At 35.9% G+C, this 20,804-nt stretch overlaps 1 long non-coding RNA gene across 1 annotated transcript in view; it reads left to right on the forward strand.

Annotated features, from left to right (window-relative positions):
• Positions 1–20,804, forward strand: part of LOC120323831 — a 118,848-nt gene that overhangs the window by 61,502 nt on the left and 36,542 nt on the right. Inside the window, exon 3 of the long non-coding RNA XR_005564707.1 lies at positions 17,242–17,316. This is a non-coding gene — a long non-coding RNA (uncharacterized LOC120323831). The remainder of the gene's footprint in view (positions 1–17,241; positions 17,317–20,804) is intronic.

Below are 20,804 nucleotides of genomic sequence, written 5' to 3' on the forward strand. Positions count from 1 at the left end.
ACTCTGATAATTAGGGCACCCTTGGGAAACTTACCTTCTTTGACTACCAGCACTATTTTCATTGTTTTGTAACAGCCTGATAGTTTATTGCAAGCAGAAGAAAATGATGCTAGTGATTCCTTCATATTTAAAGTGACTATGAATTCTTTTTTCCTTTCTAAAGGTGGAAAAGGTACAAAAGTAGTTGCTCTTTGTTATATAGTATTCTCCTGTTTGGCCCTAATTCTGATTGTATTTCGTTAATTCATATAGACCAAACATACATTGTGGTTGTATAATGGACTTCACATCTTTGAAAACCAAGACCTACACAATATATCAAAATGCTTGCAAGTTGTAAACTTAGTTTTACTGTTGATACAAAGCAAAATTTTTTGTAGAAGATATTAATTCTGAAACATATGCTTGCTCTTATAGATACATTAGTGCCAACTGATTTTTATAATTATATATTATGGTTTATAATTAATGCTGCCAAATATGATTATATAATTTAAAAATATATTAATTATGAAATGCATCTGTTCTTTAGAGAACTAATTTTTTCCCCTATGCATATTGACATAGGTTTTACCTGTAAGTCAACTCCATATTTCCCCAATACTTTTTGTGTATATTGGACACTTTTCAGAAAATCTGCAGCAATTTAAGCAACTCCACAGAAAGCATTTTGCAGTGCTTTAGTTCTGAATTTGTTTGCATGTGTATGAGATGCTGGGAACACAAACATTTACAGTGGTGGTGAGATTGGGCCAGTGTGAATTTTAAGCCCAAATGTTATTTTCTCTACAGATATTTTAGCATATGAAAACTGCTTTGAAGTGCCAGCTCTACCAGTGTTGAAATGCAAGTACTTGGAAAAACTGGATATTTATATGTGGCCAGTTTTACATCCATGGCTCACAATGTACATTACTTATGTGTGGGAAGCCAAAGACCTGAGGAGTACAACATATGGAAATTGGAACAAGCAACAGAGGAGGAAGATTGTGAAACACCAGAAACAACTACCTTTTCTACCTCCTAATGAGCGTAACAGCTGTGTTGACTTAGGGTTGAAGTTTGGGTTATATGAAGATGTGTTTTCTGTCCTCTGATGTTACCTTTTTCATCAATTTTGTAAAAATCCCTCATATTATCTATTCCTTATTTGTCCCCTTGTTGGTGATTGGTTCCCAGTTTGTGCCACGCACCATTCCCTTATTTGGTCACCCCATAAATGGTTGTCTCCACCCAATCGTAGTTGAAACCCTCCCCTTTTTTCCTTATATGTCCCTGTTTAGCATACTCCTCCCCTCAAAACCCTGTATAAGTCTGTGCTGCCCTGTTAATAAAAAATCAGTCTGTTCCACCCTAGCTGTGTGGTGGGACCCTTTGTTCCCCCGGGCTGCAATACTTAGGTATGCAAACAGTTGCCTTGGTTAGTTGAAACATCTGCGTTTAGGTCTCCGAGTAAAGGGGTATATACATTTGTGTATCAGGAGAGGAAGAATGCATGGTTTCTGAATCCATATGTTATGTATAATTTAGAGAGATTATGCAGAAGCTTGTATGAGACTGTTTTATTCCTCTTCATATTCAGCAAGTTCATTTCAGAATGTTATCTTTTGGAAAAGTTGTGTGCCCGTTGTGGGTTTATTCAAGTGGCATAAATTAGATAAAGGTCCAAGCGCCAAAAAAGACAAATTGTTTAGTACCAGATTGTTTAGTACTTCCTATGAGTTATAACTGGAATAAAGTGGTTCACAAAAAGTGCTTCAAACTGTGGTGGGTGATAGAGGACCATGTCAGACTTCCACTCTACCGCTACAGATTACAAGTTGTGTTGAAGCTGAACCACCCAAGTATTTCAGACTGTACCTCCTCATCTATCAGCTGAAAAATAGGGAAAGACTAGACACCTCAGTTTTGACAGACGAGTGTATAGGAGTCCCTGGACTATTTGTGACCTTAGAGCTAAATGTGATATTCGTCTGTCAAGATTCTGCTCTCCAGGTGATAGTGTGACATTCACAACAATGGAATTAGCCAGCTAAGCATGCACATCACTGCCCCCTGTGAAGCATCTCAGGCCCTGCTTGAGAAGTCAGTGAAGTTTGGAGGCCAGTACTGTCAGGAGTAGACACATTACCTGTAGTGAAAACTCAGCTGGTGAGGCTGAAAGCAAGGAGAACAGTAAACTTGAAGATGTTAGCATGACTACCATGATAAATTTGAATAGGTGCCTTCAGCAGGCAGTAGATTAGAGGGTGAACATCTTTTGAGAGCCAGCTGGGGAGTGATCGGCATCATCTTTGACATAAATGTACAGGGATAGAAGATGTGCTGGATTATTATACCTATTTCTGTGACACGGTGATGTGTTTTCCCACACTATTCTGAGTGAAATAGCAAGAATCTAGGTGTGAGACACTGAATTATAATTAAATTTGTAACCCTTTTTCTTCTGATTCCATTTGACAACTTTTATTCCTTTTGCTCTTTTTTTACTGTGAACATGAAGCACAGAATTTACACAGCTGAAGAGTGCAGAGCATTTATTTATTGGTAAGCACACTGTGGATAGCAAGGACTAGTGAGCTAGCAGGTAAGTATTAATGTCACCAGACTGAGCATTGGGTACTCACCAATCTGATGCAACATCTGACAACCACTTGCCACTCAGGTAGGAGAGGTCAACAGTCTTTGCTTCTTAGATTGAGCTGATCCTTGATCTTGCTGAGTTGCCATCTTCTGCTTCTCCATTTTTTTTTTAGCATTTTAAACCTTTCAATGTCAGTATTTTTCCTCTTGAGTCCTCATGCTGCTATCTATCCCCATATCCACACTTACTTTTTCTTTTTTTCTGTGTTTTTAGGCTTCTTAACTTACATGGCTTTTGTTTCATCTCCTTTTGGTCATCTCAGCAGTTTTCTCAGCAGACTGTCCGAAGGTCACACAGCTTTACTGCCCCAAACTGCTCTTTGGTTCATAGACTTTGTCTGAGGGTTGCATGTGAATGGTGTCTCCATATACTTTCCTTTTCTGACTTGTTTTTTATCTGAAGTTTTTGCAAAAATATTAATATTTGCTCTCATGGATTTAGCTGCAACCCACTAAGCACAGATAGCATATAGAAAGAGACATGAATAAATTTAATGTCTCTACAGAATGCAGAATGATAAAATAAAATGTCATGATAAAAGACTAATACCTAGGGTTTTCATTGTGTTTTGCTGTTCATATATATATACAAATGTATATATATATGTATTTACTAATCACCAAATAAACTATATACTATATGTATGTACTAATCACCAAATAAAGTATATTTAGAATAAAATATAGAATATATTCCACTGTTCAGAAACCAAAGAGCATTGTGCTACTGAATACGAATTATATGGTGAAAATTACTTGAAAGAGATCTCCGCAGTAAATCATATACTATTACTTTCATTATTTGCCATTTCATGGCATACAGAAGATCCTGTGATGAACTACAATTCCACCCTTTTGCACACTATACAAGTAAAATCCAGGATTTGGTGAGATGTGTTAGACTGTAGTGTAAGTAGGTGTCCTGGTACATGACCTGCCTAACTTCAACCTGGCTTTTCTTAGAAACTAAACAAAAGAGGTTATAAAGAAGGCATATATATATATATATGAATTTAAGGAGTGAGTGTTGCAGCTGACTTTTTTATAAGATTTATTAATCTTAGCCAGTAGTCTCAGGAGAAGCCTGTATTCTGTTTAATGATAAAACCCAAGTGGCTGAGACTGCTGCCTTTACTGCAGGATTGGCATTCTTCTTTCCATGCTGGAAGAAATGTCAAGTTAATTATAATCAAAATAAATTCAGTTTTCCTGATATTTAGTTGCATTTTTAGAATTTAAAGCTGTGATCCTGCCGGCATTTAAACAGGTGTTTACCTTGGCTCATGTGAGCTGTTGTCATCTGACATGCTGAAGTGAGTCAGAAACACTTTGGCAGCTTTCCACTCTGAAAATACACAGGTCTCTAGCAGACTCTGAAGGTACCGCTATTAGGTCTTCGGGAGCATTTTGAAATAGTCTTCAAAGGTGTATTGTCTGGTTCACACTGTGTTCTTTCTCTTTAAGACTGAAACTTTAGAAGAAAAGAAAATCCTCCCTAGATGATTGCTATTCAGGTGTTTCGGTATTCCTCTGAAAGGCTCCTTGGTTTTTTTCTGAGGTCACCTTTGTGCCTTACATATTAAAGTACCAGAGAAAGCTGGTGGGGTGTCTTCTGCTCTCCTGAGCACCTCATCTGTTAAAATAAACATTTGTCCAGTGGTGTATTAAAGGTTAGTTTTTTAAGATTTACGATGATATAGACAACAGGATTAGGGTTTGGACTTTATTTGGTTTTGGTGAATCCAAAGATTCAGCAAAAAAAAAATCTTGTTGTTACTGAGAGTTTGTATAGTTTTCACATCTGTCTTTGATCTTTCAGCTTTCTTTATACTCCTATGTACAGATTGGAATCTATGTACAGCACAGCACATGTTTACTTCATCTGAGAGTAGAGTGGAACAGACAACATCCCTGTTTTCTCTCCTGAAGAAGTATGAGATTAATGATCTCTGGCCTGAAAAGCTAAGATGTGTCATGTGCAGGATGTAGGAGGTTTTCCACAGAGAAGCCTTGATTATGGAGATGAATGGATAATTGATGAGAAAGAGGAAAAACCCCACAAAACATTAGAGAAAGAAATTATTTGAGTGTCTTTTGTTTCATCTTGGGATGCAAAAATGGACTGTGTAATCTCTCAGGATTTCTTTGACCTCTACTTTTATTATTTTGTTTCTCTAGAAGAAGTAATGTAGGATGCCAGGATTAGTACCTGTCTGCATGCTATGCTGTTTCTAAATAACATGTGACATCAAAATAACAGCCATGTTTGCATTCAAATCTGTGTACTGTCATTTCCTTTCCTGATTTCTAAACATGTCCAGGATGACTCAGGTGTATTTCATCAGGTTTGTCCCAAGGCATTTATGGATCAGATTGAGGTAGAAGTTGTGGGTGTCTGAATGGAAAATTTTGTTTCTTTGGGACATTTAGAGGGCATTTAGAGAGAGACTAGAGCAGAGATACTTACCAGAAACTAAGGTAGTTCTGCCCACAAACAATAAAAGCTAGGCTATAGTGATGTATGACACTTCAGTCATAAGTTTAACCTCAGTCATACAGTCGTACAATTAACCTCACTGTAGCTTTTTCTTTCAAAAACAGTTTCTCATGTTACTTGGTCACCTTGGAATTGTCCAACATTTCCACTGTATTTCTTTTCCTTTCTTTCACTTCCCAAGACACTGTCCTACCACTGAATTCTGTCCTAACATAATTTCTTTACTGTAGCATCTGCAGAACAGGCTAAATACAGGAAGAGAAGAGAAATTTTGCAAAGACTTGAAGACACTGAAATGTGTTTTGGTTTGTTCCTCTCCACGCTTCCCCCCTTCTCCCCTCCAGTGAACAAGCCCTAACATTTTTTAATTTTCGCTAGGAAAATCTAGATTTTTATAAGGTAGAATAAACAAAATGTATCTTCTTTTAAAAAAACAAACTGTTGTATGTTAAAATTTAAACTTTTTATTACACTGGTAATAATTTTATTATACAAACTGGTGACTTGGAACAAACAACAATTTGAAAATTAAAGGACAGAACCTTTTTTTCCCCTGCTTGCGCCTTGTGAGAGCTCTATTTTCTAGTTTAAATTACAACATAATCCAGTTTTCGTAAATGCTCTGATTTCAGCTAAGGAGCCTATTTTTCAGAATTTCTCCATCAGTTCTACTTCCATTAGCTTGCATTGAATAGGAACAAAGAGAATGAATTCCTCGGCAGGAGAGGAAATAATGTTTTTAAGCAAAGACTTGTGCTGAATACCCACCACAGAATGTACAAAATTAATTTCAGTGTAGCTTTTATATTCACAAAAACTGTGGTGCAGTATAGTTCGTGCAAGAATAATTGCATGGTAGCTCCTAAAAGGAATTTCAAACAAAATAGAAAAATTGGAGAAGATAACAGGCATGCAAGATGCAAGATAAGAACTGCCAAACGAGTAGGCAACAACATGAATTTTTTTATCAATTCTGCTATCTAGATAGCAAAAATTTCCTATTTTGTCCAGAAAAGATAAAAGATACCTATCAACAGTATTTCAATGTGTATAGGACTTTGAAGAAAATAGGTTCTGTAGTCCTGGCACTCACTGGTGTGCCAGATTCTATGTGGAAAAGTCTTAGGATTTTAGTGCCAGTTTAGTTAAGATAGTTGCTGATGGGCATAACATGAGATATTTGACATTACATCACATATAGTTTAATATCAAATGTTCTGTGGTAGTTTGGTTGGGTTTTAATTTTGCCTCCTGTCACTATTAATGCTTTGGGGCAGGGTGAGAGATTTATAGATGTTTGAGTTTCACATGAGTAAAGGTGATAAATTACCTTTAGCGCTGTCTGGAAGACTAAATACTTTAATTCCTTCCTAAAATCCCATTTATACCTTTTGTTTTCAGAGGTAAAGTGAAGGGTACAGACTAAGAAACTCAGTAAAATCATGCAGTTGAATTAAAAAGTAAAATACTGATGACAATGCCCAACTCTACAGTACTCAAAAGTGTGTTGCAAGTTAAGAGAAACATTTAGCTTTAATATACACAATGAGGAAAGCCCCAGGTAGAATTATAAATACTGCAGAAAATCTTGCAACTGTAATGTGCTTAGTGTGTGAATGCACTCAGGTTGAAGTCCCTAAATAGCTTTGAATAACATAGTAATTTGAAGTGAATGTTGCTGCCTGCATTTAGTGTCTTTGAAACTTGTACAGAGAAGTCCTCCTCATTTTATTTATTAAAACAAAGTACAGTCCCAGAGCATACATTTACCCATAAGCCTTGTTGCCTTCAAAAGATTTTTTCAACAAATGATTAAGAGCTTGGAAATATATTTTTCTGTAAGAAAAATAATAAATTTGTTATTTTTATGCTGTTAGAAATGGAAGTAATAAGATTTTGTGTGGAACTAAGTTAAAAAAATAGCTCTATAACTTACTAAGAAACTGGATTTTTTTGTTATTCTGAGATTAGCTTGTGCTAAAAGAGCTCCCATGATACCTCATGGTATCACAGAGAATACCCCATTGTTTTCTAATGGTAATATTTCTTGCAAAATCGCTTCTACAATTCACTATGGTCTGCCCATTGTTACCCATGGGATACATCAGGAGAACCAGCACATTGGAGGTTTGTCCTGTAGAAGAGGCTCCTATGATCAACAGCATTACACAGATACTATACAATTTTGTGGAAATGTAGTAGTGTGTCATATAAATGTAAAAGCAAGGCAAAGCGAAAATTTTATTACTTTGATTCAGTACCTCTCCTGACTTTCAGAAGAAGGTAAAAATTCAGTAATAGATTACGCTATAAGAGTTATTCTGAGTCTGACCACTTCCAGTGCTTATTTCTCCATAGTTGCACAGCAACTAACACAGAAAGAACCTCACGGATGATTGCAGTCACTGTATCTCACCAAAACAGAGGTGATAACAGTGATCAGCTATAGTTGTATGGCACGTACGTGGGAGGGAGAGAAAAAAGAGATCTTTGCTTGATCTACAAATAACAAAGTAAATGTGGAAGTATACAGACTACCAAAACAGTCGATGGCTCAAAAGAAAACTCCCTATCATGGAAATTGGATTTCTGTATTAAGTAAATGAAAACATTCACATACTGCAAGTAACCTTAAGATTAAAAGGTACTGTCTCTATTCCAAAATTTTAAAATTATCAGAAATATTCACAATTGAAAAGGAGTTTCTTAGCATTCTCAGGTCTTTGTAGTATTTTGAATCATTCAGAACAGCACAGAAGTGCCGAGCTAGGAAGCTGGGCAGATATTCAAAGGCACTTTGGAGTTTCACTCATGGCACTTTTGTTCTAAATATATTTGGTCATTTTAAAGTCAGCACAGGCTTTGGAAATTGCTGGAGAAATATTTTTTATTTTCACTAATATTCCATAAAAGAATAAAGTCATTGTCATTGAATTTTTTTTCCCCAATCCTCTATATGGAGATCTTTTCATGTGGGCAAATGATTGGCTGATGATGACCTGAACTCAGAAAGATGGGGGTGGAGTGGAGGACAAAAGAAGACTATAATTAACATGGAATTAATGTGGTAGGACTGGAGTCATTTAATAAACAGGATCTCAAAATAACCAGCTGTACAGAAATGTTCTGCTTTTGTCAATAGGATCCCCAGTACTTATGCCTTCCCTCAGGGCACTTTAAAATGAAATTGAATATGTTCTCCTCAGAGATACCTTAGAAGGAGAAAAATTGTGGCTGGGAGAATATAATTGGAGATTAAGATGTTAATAAATCTCACATTTGGCATTGTTAATGCATTTATTGAAAGATAGTTATTGCTTTAATTATACTAAGAAAACAAATTACATTAAAAATGCAGTCTAACTGAGTTTTGAACCTTGGAAATGGAAATAGGTTTTTCACCTTCAGAAAAGGAGAAAATTCTATTTCAAAGACAGGAAATCAGTTGGATTATTATGTCTAGAAATTTGTTATGGATGCTTTCAAAATGCTTTTGGCATTGAAGTTGCTGTGCACTATTATTCTTCAATGTAATTATAATTGGCTTGATTGCATAATCTTACACATCTTGGTAATAAAATTTGCAGAAGTAGTTATGGTCTAACTGAATTCCAGGCAGATTTAAATTTTCTGATAACACTGTTAAAAGTACATTTGCAGTTCTGCAGCATAGTTATAATTGCAGTTTGATGTGTCCATGGAATGAGAAGATTTAAGGTATATAAGGAATTATAAGACTGAATATTATGTTATGTATAGACAGCAGACATTGTGGTTATAAATGGACTATTTTTGTCAATTTTTCTTCTCAGAGTTTGGAGACAGCTTCCTAATAATCATTTCTCTTTGTACAAAAGAGCTAACCTGCAGCTGTTCAACTTGCATATATTTTGGGTACTTAGGCTCATAACTGGCAGCTGAGGAAGCAAAATTTCACTCCTGACCTAAGGGCTAGCCCAGGACCTTGTTCCCCGGGTATTCAGATGCTGTTGCTGGCAGACAACAAGTGGGTCTTCACTACTTTATGTCAGTGTGCTGACAGGCCAACTCACTCCCTCCCTTTGCCTACCACTCAGCAGAATACATTGCATCTTAGCTTCTCAGAAGTCAAGGCTCTAGAGCTTCATATGACCGTGGAGCCGTGTGCTGTGGAGAATTGTTGTGCTAAGTGCTTTTCTTCAAATATGGCTGAAATTTGCTGATAGATTCAAAACATACTGCGCAGGAGGGGTGAACAGACAAACTCACAACATCACAGTAAAAGCTTCTCTCTTAGGAAGTTGAATTAGAAATGGTTTATCAAAATATTAAAAATTAGAACTTTTGAAATCCCAATTATATGAAGATGAAAACTTTTCCAGAAATCTGTATTTTTTTTAATCGTGGTTCATTATTTCCTTCATCTTTGATTTTCTTTTCCCTTTAAAAATTTTTGTTTGAATGAAGTTACTATTTTTATATGAAGAAGCTGAATAAGTGATGAAGAGGTACATCATCATCATCATCATCATCATCATCATAGGCAAGAAAATAGAGCAAAAAAAAAGAAAATAAAATAAAAGTGAAATACATATTCCTATGTCACAAGACATTTTATTTAAAATGTCTTATTTTGGCCCCAAATTGAAAAATGCAAATCATTGTATGGAAAATCATTGTATGGAAAAAAAAATTAAAGGAAAGATGCTAACAAATGTAAAATAAATTTATAACAGTGAAATATCAAACTTGCAGCATCCCTTGGTCATGGGATAGTTATGAACAAAATACCTTCTTATTTCAACAACACTGTAGAAGTGCAAAAGTAGGTTCTGAGAGCTGATAGTTTTGAACAATGTTTTTCCACTGTCATTGGCTACTTTATTTTGTCCATATTGGCCTCTAAAACAGTGTTATATATGCTTCTATTCAATAAATACTCTTTGAACAGTTTAATACCATTCCTGTTTTGGTGGTAACTGTCATTCCTCCTCTTAGTTTCACATTATGTTGTCTTGCCCAGCATAATCTTTGATAATATGTCTATATGTTCCAAATCAACAGTCTTTGCTTCCTCTTGGATTTCCCTTTACTAGGCAAAGATTTGCTTCACTGTTCCCATTGATGTGTCCTCATGCTTTTTGCACAGAATCATAGTTTAGGTTGGAAGGAGCCTCTGGAAGTCATCTAGTCCAACATACATCTTGTCAGATCATGCTTCTCAGGCCCTGTTGTCTAGTTTTGGGTATCTCCAAAGATGGGGATTCCATAAACTCTCTGGGAAACCTAATATGTGTTTCAACCTGTGACCGTTTCCCCTTATCCTGCCACCATTGTTATCAAGAAGGATGTCTCCATCTCCTCTGTATCCTTGCAAGTGTTGAACAGAGGGGAAGAACCACCTACCTTGACTGGCAGGGCTACACTCTTGCTAATCAGACTGCTAATGTTCCTAGTTTTTACATGTCTTTTTGAGAATTACTATAGGCATGTAAAGGTAGAAATAAAACTTTGGTCAGATTTTGTCTTTGGCCTGTTCTGCTTTGCCTCATTTGTGGCTTCTTATAGAGAAACCAGCAGCTGCTGCTGCTAATACCACACTGACACCTGCAGTTATTGACTGTAACAGAAGAAGCAGGTGCTCAAGCATTACCCAGTCTCTGTTTTGTCCCCTCAAATAAAGAACTATTTAAAGAAAACCCCTTGTGTGGCTTATCATGATATGCAAATCATGAGGAATGTTCTGCTGCTGCATTTCACAGAACAGCTCAGGAAAGAGAAAAAAAAAATCAAACCTACAGTAATCCACAAAGTTCATTTCAGACTCTATTTTCTTTTTTTTTTGAGAAAAAAATACTTCAAAAATCATCTTAACTGTAGCTCTGGCTGCATGAGATAAGAAGTAGTGCTGAGACAATCCTGTTTCTTACTTTCAACCTACACATCTATACCTGTGAGCAAGGGTTTTGCCTGGCAAGATGAAACTTAATACAACTTGCTTATATTGCATGTTTCCTTGCACAGTTTAATGGAATTGGCAAGGAAGGAATAGACTTAGGGGAAATATATAGATGTTTACTACTATGTGCAATACAGTCTGAAAAACATCTTTATGGAAACAAGTTGAAAATTACAAGTAAAAATCTTTCTTATAATATTTTCTTTTAGTGTTTTGATGTCTGCATTCACTGCACTTTTGGTTAATGTAATTTAGTGAAAATATTAATACTCTATTTTTTAAGGGTTTAATGGAAGTGAAGCTTGCCATTTCAAAAGCATTGGAGGCAGACATTTGAACACAAAATATTCAAATACTGAAAATGGCAATGGAAACTTCAACAACAGTGGGCTTCTTCCCTGCTTGCTTTGCAAGAACTACTTTACTCGGATTTTGTTATCACATTCTTGAACTTTCTAGTGCCCAGTGTTGAGGACAGCCCAGGTGATACAGAGATTTGCTTCAGTCAGGCCTCTGATAAACTAAATGTGTAATTCGTTTGCTCATTGTTTTCAAAAGTGAGTGTCATCCATCTAGGAGGCAGAGCTTTTCAGAAGTGTCCCTACCTAAAAAGAAAGGGGGATTATTTGTGAATTTAATTGTTTCAGTAGTCAGGTACACATCAGTTTGCATACATATTCTATCATTTTTCTTTTCACTATTTTCATAGATGATCAGCAGGAGAAATTATAGCCACCAATTAGCAAAATATTTTATCTGTAGCCTTCATGAAACTTACCAGCATACATTCTTAGATGCTTTTATTTTGTTTAGCAATTGAAAGCATATGGAATTTGCAGAAGTTGATTTTGTAGCCTTTTTGACTATTCTGTGTCTATAAGATGCAACACATATTCCTGACTAAGCTTTCACCCTTCTTGCTTGTTCTGCCCCAGGGAGTTTGTCTTCTCCATAAGCATTTAGAAAGTATATTTGATTATATGATTTTTTTTTCTAGCAAAGTGTACTGAACAATGACTTCAGTTTTTTCCACATTCTTCTGTTGTTGCTTTGTTTTATTCTGAATTATGTTTCTGTCATTGTTTCTTGTATCTGTAACCTGGTATTGCAGAGAAATAATACTACAGTCAAAGCATCCAGTTGACTTTCAAGGATATTCAGTTCCAAATTTGCTAGGTGTCCCACAAAGGCATTTTGACTAAATGGATAGTGAGGAAATTCTGCATGAGAGTTTAATCTGTTTTACTCAGTATCTATATATTCCTTAGCTTCTGGAAAAAGAAGTGGTTGATTCCTCCCAAGTGCAGGTCAGTATAAAGGCCATAACAAAACACTGCTAGCTTCTAAGTCAGGAAGTGACATAGAGTATTGACAGCCACATATTATAGGAGATTATATCTGCAATGATTTAGCAATTACAACTTCCATAGTTTTGTTTTAAATGTACTCATCAAGTCTTATGACTATACCTTGAGCATAAGCTGCTAAAGAAATAATTCTGAACTCTTTCTAAGAATGACTTCTCCCTTGAGAGACCAGCAGAATGAAGAGTAAGGATGATATTTTTGTCATGTATATCTCACTGAGAAGGGATGCTCAATTAAAATAAACCTTGACCATTTCTGCAGTGTTTTTTTTTACAGCACAATAAACTGAGATGGCTATAAATCTGTAGAGCTGTGACAATGACTTTCCCCATCTAGTACACTCCTTTATGTTTTTAAAAACAAAAAACTGCTCTAAAAGGCCTTATGCATTCAAAGTAACAAAATGTTTGCTTCCAGACTTCACTCAATCACTGTATACCTCTCTCTCAAGCCAACACCCTTTCCTGACAGGGATGGGGCTTCTAATTAAACATTTAAGTGTAAACACATGACTTCAACTCCTGGTATAAAATGACACTTTGTGATGCTCCAACATAATAGTAGATCTGAGCTGTGGATAGGTTGTGTAGCTCTTCAAACTGTGGTTAGGAATACAAGTGGGTGGAAATTATTTCTGTAAGTTGTGAAGACAAACTGAGAGCTCTTGAAAATTGCATTTTTCAGGTACGATGTTGTGACATACAAGTAGTTCTATCATAAATGTTCAATGTTTTAGGATTACTGTTTTACAGCAATAGTATTCTAGCTGAAGGGTTTAGGGTTTGATTAACTCTAAAAGGAAGGGAGATGCTGGAGAAAGTGGAAAAATGGGCTAGCTGAGCTAGCAGAAGTTTGTTATGCCTATACTTCTTGGAAACCTTTTCAGGGCATATGTAAAGCTTTATCTTGTTTTGGTTCTGCTCTAATATATAAGGGTAAAAACAATTGAGAGGTTAACTAAAAAATTATCATTCGGGCCATCTGAGTTTTGTTCAACGAGAAAAATTAAATTCTGAGGGAGATTAACCTGAAGGGACTTGGTCTGACTATTTTTATAATTAGAAAATAGAAAATATGGAGTTTTTAATGCAAATACTGTCTCTGATCCCAGAGAAAATAATTCCATTAACTATCATTGAGATAAAACTTACAAATCAGAATTTGTATCTGAGCCTGATATTTTGAATAGTTTTGAATAGTGTTTTTTCCTAGTATGTGAGGCCTGTGTGTGATGAATTTTGAACTGTTTATAGTATCCTCTAAATGAATTACTCTCCTGAAATGGAAATGCTTGAGGTTTTGATATTCTCACCCTTCTCTTCCCTCCCCACCCCTCTTGTTCATACCTTAGCTGAGGACACTATTTTAGAATAATCCTGTATATAAAAGTATCTTATGTAGCATTACATTTAGGGTACCTTATTTCGCTGAATAATATAGGTCAATACTATGTTTCCTGTCATTTCTCAGCTTTTACAGGGAAAATGAATTGTCTAACCTGTAGAAAGAATTTGTTGGTACTGGGTCCTGTATGTATTAGCAAGCACAACTGAAAGGCATTTAAAATACACTGTGTAACCAGAAGTATTCTTTTTTAATTAGAATTTCTAAACCACAAACCTCATTTACTAACTAGACATTTTGTCAGGACACTAACTTGATTAAAATAAAAAAAACACCAATGTCTGGCATGCTCTGTGTTATGTATCAACACCTGATTCAACAATGCTTAAAAATTAACTTTGCTTTGAGGCCTATTTCAAGGATGTTGATGTCAAAAGGACTTTCTTTGCTACAATTTAGGGGCACAGATTCAATTCCTACTGTGATATCTGTCAGACATTAATTGGCTAAAAACACAAGCCTGTCTTTTTTCCATGCTAATTCTCATTAACAATAATATAGAAGTATAAAATATGTGGCTAAAATCCCACTTTTTTTAGTATATAGTCTACCTGTTTTTAAAGAATTAAGAATTAATATTTCTTCTTTCATATGTCAAAGAAGAAAAGGAATTTTCCACTGAACTTCTTTAGCTCTCCTGATAACTACAAACTTGTATGAAAAAAATACTACATGCAAGACAAACAGAATTATCTGAAGTACAGTGAATGTATTGGATGTCAGCTTTTTGTTAGTCTGGTGGGTGAGTTTTTGCAGTCTTTGGAAAGGTGAGTAGCCAGGTCAACAGGATGCCTAGTGCATAGGAGAGAAGTGTCAGTAAACAAACTTCAATGGACATGTAAAGTGATGGCATGTGAGTGAAGGGAGGTTATTGTGGCTTCAAGGAGTTCTATAGGATGGCAAAGGCCTATGTCTTGCTTTTGAAAAGGAAGCAGGGTTATAAAGGAAGGAATACTGAATGTCAGAGCTCTGAATATTAACATGCTATTAAGGTAGTTTTTCAGAAGGTACTTGGAGGAAAAGCCTGTTTCACAAATCTGGTTATCAGCTTTCTGAAACAGGAGAGGGGAAGAAGAAAAAGAGTGTAAACTGATTTGAAGTAATTTTTATTTTGGTTGTTGGAACTTGGTCATATTTCATAGAATCATAGAATCAACCAGATTGGAAAAGACCTCTGAGATCATCAAGTTCAACCCTTGATCCAACACCACCGTGGTTACTAGACCATGGCACTAAGTGCCACATCGAGTCTCATCTTAAAAACCTCCAGGGATGGTGAATCCTCCCTCTCCCTGGGCAGCCCATTCCAAAGTCTGATTACTCTCTCTGTAAAAAATTTCTTCCTAATATTGAACCTAAACCTCTCCTGGCACAGTTTAAGACTGTGCCCTCTTGTCCTAAAGTTTCCCCCTAAAGTTTTCATTTTTACTAGAATACGTTATAATTCCTGAAGGATATATTCTTTAGGGCACAAGGAAACAATAATTTCCCCTGTGAAATATGAATGACAAACCCCAAACTCTGTAGTATAAATCAAATAGGAAATACCGATTGATTCTTGTAAACATATGTATTTATGTTGCATTTAGTATTCTCTATTGGATTAAATAAAAATTGTTTATGAAATATTAGTTGTGCTTAAAATCATCTAATGGGTAGACATCTGAATGTCATAATGGTATACATAGACTAGAATAATGTTTTTATTATATTGCTTTTTCAAGTATAACTTAAGCATCTTGCATAAACAGATGAGATTAAAATCATGCTTTTCATCAGACAGTATATTTTCTTGGTTTTTTTTTTTTATATTTTCTCTGCAAATATTCTTACCACAAATGACATTTCAAAGTAAAAGGTATTTTCTTATGATTTTTATTGTAACTATTATTTTAGTGCTAACTTGCACATTTACTTTCCATGTGTGTAAATATATTATGTTAGACAGAAGGTTTCCATTTAAGTCTTGAGTTTCATAAAGGAAACAAATGGTAATGTGATGTTTTTATGCCAATACTAATCAAATAAAACATGTTACTGTCATCTTTCCTGCTTGTACCATTCCTGGCATGTACACAAGAGCTCTATAACATTAATTTATGCATGCTAGATATGTATATTTCAGTGCTTGAAAGTATTTCCTACTACTACCCTTGCATACAAATATACCCACATGCATAAACACAAAAATGACCCTTATTGTAGCCTGGAGTTTTTTAAGGGTTTAACTTCGGGGGAAAAAACTTCTCTAGCATTTCTTAGTGCCAGATTGTAGCACCATTAGAGCAATCTTTTTTTATTTTTCCTGATAAATCCTTTATATGAATGCAGAGTTCATTAATGGGATCAGGCTTAAAGTGTTGTTTATGATGGCTTTAACAGAGATCTCATATTTACACAGTGCCTGAATAAGCAAGTGAAGACATCTTACAAAGAAAGCCAGAGGACTACTAAGTCAACTGTTTCAGAGAGGCAGCATATTCTTGAGTGAATTCAGCAGTCTGTGTAAAGAACTGTGATACTGCACAGTAACAGAGTCTTAGAACACTCCTGGGTATTCCTGGTTTATGGACCTCACTGCAGCTCTTAGCTGCTCTTTGCTGAAACAATTTCACACACTTAATATTTTGTGAAGTGATAGAGCTGTGTTCACAGAGCTCAGGAAAAGGTTTTAATTTCTGCCCAGCATCATTGACATGCACAGTCAGTAATTTCTACTAGAGTCGGGATGGCAAGTGAGTTCTGTAACCATAGTTTGGGGCTCTCTTGGCTTATTCTTTGACATGCAAGTGTCAGGGAACGGTTTAGTGAATGAGAATGTAGTCAGTTTTACGTAAAAGTGCCAGCTTTATGTAGCTCATACTCCTTAAGGTGCTGAAATGTTGTAGTCCATGTATATTGCTACATATGATTAGAGGACAGTCACTTCAGAATTTGTCTAGCTACTTTATGTACCAGTAAAACCATCACAGTATCCAGTATTGCTCTGCCTGTGCCATGTGGCAGTGAGCATAGTTCCCAGGAAGCATTGTTCACAGCCTGCACAGAGATGAAACAAAAAAAACCACCCACAAAAAAAAAACAAAAACAAAACAAAACAAAACAAAACAAAAAAAAAACCAAAAAAACCCAACAAAACAAAACCAAATCCCAAACCTACCAAACAAAAAAAAAAACAGTGTCAAAGCAATAAATTACTAATTAACCATGTTTTCATGAAATATTAAGACATTCATTCTCCTGCACGTGCTTGATGTTACTAGATGAGTTGCTGTAACTGAATGAGTAAATTAAAAATGTTATATTCTATGCAATGCAGCAAAACACTGTTAGATGGTATAAGTACAAATTAGAGCAAAGGGTAATTAACATCTTTTTGTGCCCTCTTCTAGGCATGTGTCCTGAACAATTGATGTGTAATTTACCATACAGGCTGGTTGCATTCGTAGATGGAAAATGGAAACACTGTAAGTGCAAACTTAGGTAACTCTTGGATTAGTCATGCTGTGGAAAATAACATCAAGGGAATAACAAATATGTCATATGCATGAGCTTTCTAATGTGGCTTAGGCTTCCCCATCATTTAGGGGTGCCTAATGATCTTTTGCATCTGATGTATATGAAATAAGTAATTAAAAAGACTTCATTTCACTTTTTATGCAGTAGAGAGGCAATAATCACAAAGCAAAAGAAGCTACTTATAGCTTTTTTTTATCTTTGAGAAGATGTGCAAACTGTTTTGATTTTTCTTGCTTAAATTGGTTTTCAAAGAAAACAAGTTAAAATACCAGTTACCTTCTCAGACAAAATCCTTAATTATGTAGCAATTCTTCAGTTTCTCACAGATTTATGTTTGATTAATTAGGAATTATAGTTTAGCATTTACCCCATATCTGGAGTGTGGGCTACTTTCTCCTGTACTGTTACTTTCCTCTTTGGCCATACACAGGGAATCATTCTGGAAACAATCTGCATTTTGTCCTCTACTTTCTCAGGTTGTAAATCAATGCTTTTCTATGATCTTACTGATATTAGCAGCTCCTCCGAAATTTCAGTCCTTGTTTTATTCACAGAATGTGCTATTCATAGTCAACATGAAAAGTTAAGCATCATACACTTCATATTGTTTGTGTAAAGAGGTCCATAAATAGCAGAATTGTTCTTTCTCTTTGTTCCAGTAGCTAAGCCACAGAGGAAGTGACATGTTCCTTATTAAAAAGAAAAATAAATCTAGGAAATTGTGATGCAATGAAAGCAACATTATGACCAGGGAACGGAAAGGATATTAGACTTCTAGTACATATACTTTTTATATTAGATACTTCATAATTTATGAATGGTTGTTACAATCTTAACTATAGGCAGTATTATTGGAAATTCATATAAAGCATAAGGAAAACTGTACCAAATTAGAATGCAGGCTTAACATTTCTTCTAAACCTTTTTGTAGGTTTAAAGTGAGCTGATTAGCTTTTTGGTTTAAAACTAGAGGCATGAATTTTACTCTTATGTGGATCTACTATTTTAGAATACAGATTTATCAAAATGGTTCCATCATGTTAAATGCTGATTAATTTTATGAAAGCTTCTACTTGGTCTGTCTTACAGCAATGTTGAAAACTCTTTACCACTCAGAGAGAACATGTGGATCTTTTCTGCCTGCTATGGTGCATCATTTATGAAGTTCTCTCTTGACTTTAATTGCTTTTGGACTTTTAATTGTGTTAGACTGTAGCATAGGATGTGAGTGGTTGAAAATAATTCAGTCAGCTGAGAAGCTTGGTCTTACATGAATTTATACCTTCACAAATCGTTAAAACTTCATTTTCAGACATTCATCTTCAACTTAAGTAGACTAATGAGAAGAGGTGTTATGGTCAGGCTTGAAGTACTTACTAGGGGCAGACAGGTGCAATTGCATGGTAACCGAGAAGAAAACCTGTGGAAGACCAAGAATCAGAATGGGAACGGTTTCAGGAATGGAAAAAAGTATACAGCAATCGAAAGGACTTTATTATATGGACTTTACAGTTCTTATGTGTTTACAAATATATACATTGTATGATTTCCCTATGGTTGTAATACCAGGGCTTGCCCAGGCATGCCTGGTGCCTGTTCCCTGCTTCCCCCTCTGATTGGCTGAAGAAGCTGCAGAGAGGAGAGAGCTACCATTCGCCCTTTCCTTCCCCAGTTCCTCCCCCGTTCCTCCCTCTTCACCTGAGTCCCTATTCCTATTCGTTTCTCTGGTTGTCTGTCTCATGCTCCACCCCATTTTCTGGTGCATTCCACGCCAGAACTCATAAAACCCCCGCACACATTGAATAAAGCATTGCATTGCAACCTCAGACGTCATCGGACCTCTTTGTGCAGTACCGCGTTTCTTCGCCCCTCCCACTCGGACCGTAGCAAAAACATGGATTTGTTTTCCCCCAGAATAGCTGAAGATTTTGGGTCTCAAAGTGTCTGGAATTAAGAGGGAGATGGCCCCAAACTGAAATAGAAATTCAATATAAAGGCTGGCAGCCAGATATGGAAAGGGAGATTAGAGGTTATTCAGAAAAATGGGTAGTGGAAAAGCTCAGGGTCATATTCTTAGCACTGTGAGACCATGCATTAGCACAGCTTTATGAATCTAGCTGACAACTGAATACAGCACCAAGCCTCTATACCTGAAGGTTAGAAACAAATATGGAGTAAAAGGTTCATTATTATTCTCTTCTATGCTGCATGATTTTCAAAGAGCTGTTGCAAAAAAAGGAGTTATTAAGGCTTCTTGAGAAATGATATAAGTATCTATGATTATTTTAGTCCCCCACTGTGGGACAGAGACTTCTACTACATTAAGAAAGGGAATTCTCACTATGGTTACTTAATTTTAAAATGAGACTAGTTTCATTCTGTGAATCTTATTTCCTTAGCTCAACCATTTTTTAAAATTATGACTGTGATTTAAAAGATTCTGGACAGCAAACAAACCCCATTTATAAAAATAAAGAGTTATTATTGGAGAGAAAACATGGCAGAGATATTTTTAAAGCTTGTTGGAAGGCTGAAGGTTGCCAAACCAAGCTGTTTGTTATAAAACTGGTAAAATAGGACTACTAACAATTTCCTTTCTGAGATGGTCAGCATTAGGAGCAGAAAAACATCCATTTTGGTGAAGTAGTTTCCTGAAGTGTAGAGTTTGTTGAACTTGTGACGTTTAAGATCACCAGCTGGCCTTTCTATAAGCGTCTTGGGGAAACTTTCAGGGGCTATGAGAGCTGCCCATTCTGCTTTACACTTAGACGATTGCCTTGCGCAAGTCTGTGGACTTACAGCCTGGAAAAGTAAAAAGCCGGACTGACTCAAGATGGGAGATATGCCTCTCCCGCTGGCCTGCTGTGCAGGGCTGTTGAATATCTCTACCATGTTTGCATAGGCAATGCCTTCAACAGAAGAACCAAGAAGTGTTTGAGTCCAGGTTCTCCTTTAATCCATGGTTTAGAGCAACCTTCTGAAAAATTGGTTTAAAGCCAGAAAAGTAGAAGAAGAGTTTAAATTTTCAGAAAAAAATCTATACGTGTATATACAGAATATCAGTATCAGCAGGATAGGCTATGTCATGGTTCCTCCAACTTTTTGTGAAAAGAGTTATTTATTTGACATAGACACAGAACAGAGTTCCTGGATGTCAATCTTGAGAAGAGATGTATCTGAAAAGGAAAGAGTTATCCTGCAAATGTGTGTGTTTGGGTTTTTTATTTGTTTGTTTGTTTAAGGGCTATGACTTTCGTAAGTGCTGGTGGTCACTTAAGAAGTAAGTCATTTACCATTATGTTTCGTGACTCTTGATAATAGTATCTAAAATTTCTATGCAGTGAGAAGATCATGTGCTTTACTTGGGCTTCTGAATATCAATGAATAATGGAGAATCTAAATGTTGGACCTTGTATTGGCCTGAGCCAGTAGCTAA

The sequence above is a fragment of the Pipra filicauda genome, unplaced genomic scaffold (assembly GCF_003945595.2).
Source record: "Pipra filicauda isolate LSUMZ 115617 unplaced genomic scaffold, ASM394559v2 scaffold350_size761097_pilon, whole genome shotgun sequence".
Lineage (NCBI taxonomy): Eukaryota > Metazoa > Chordata > Aves > Passeriformes > Pipridae > Pipra > Pipra filicauda.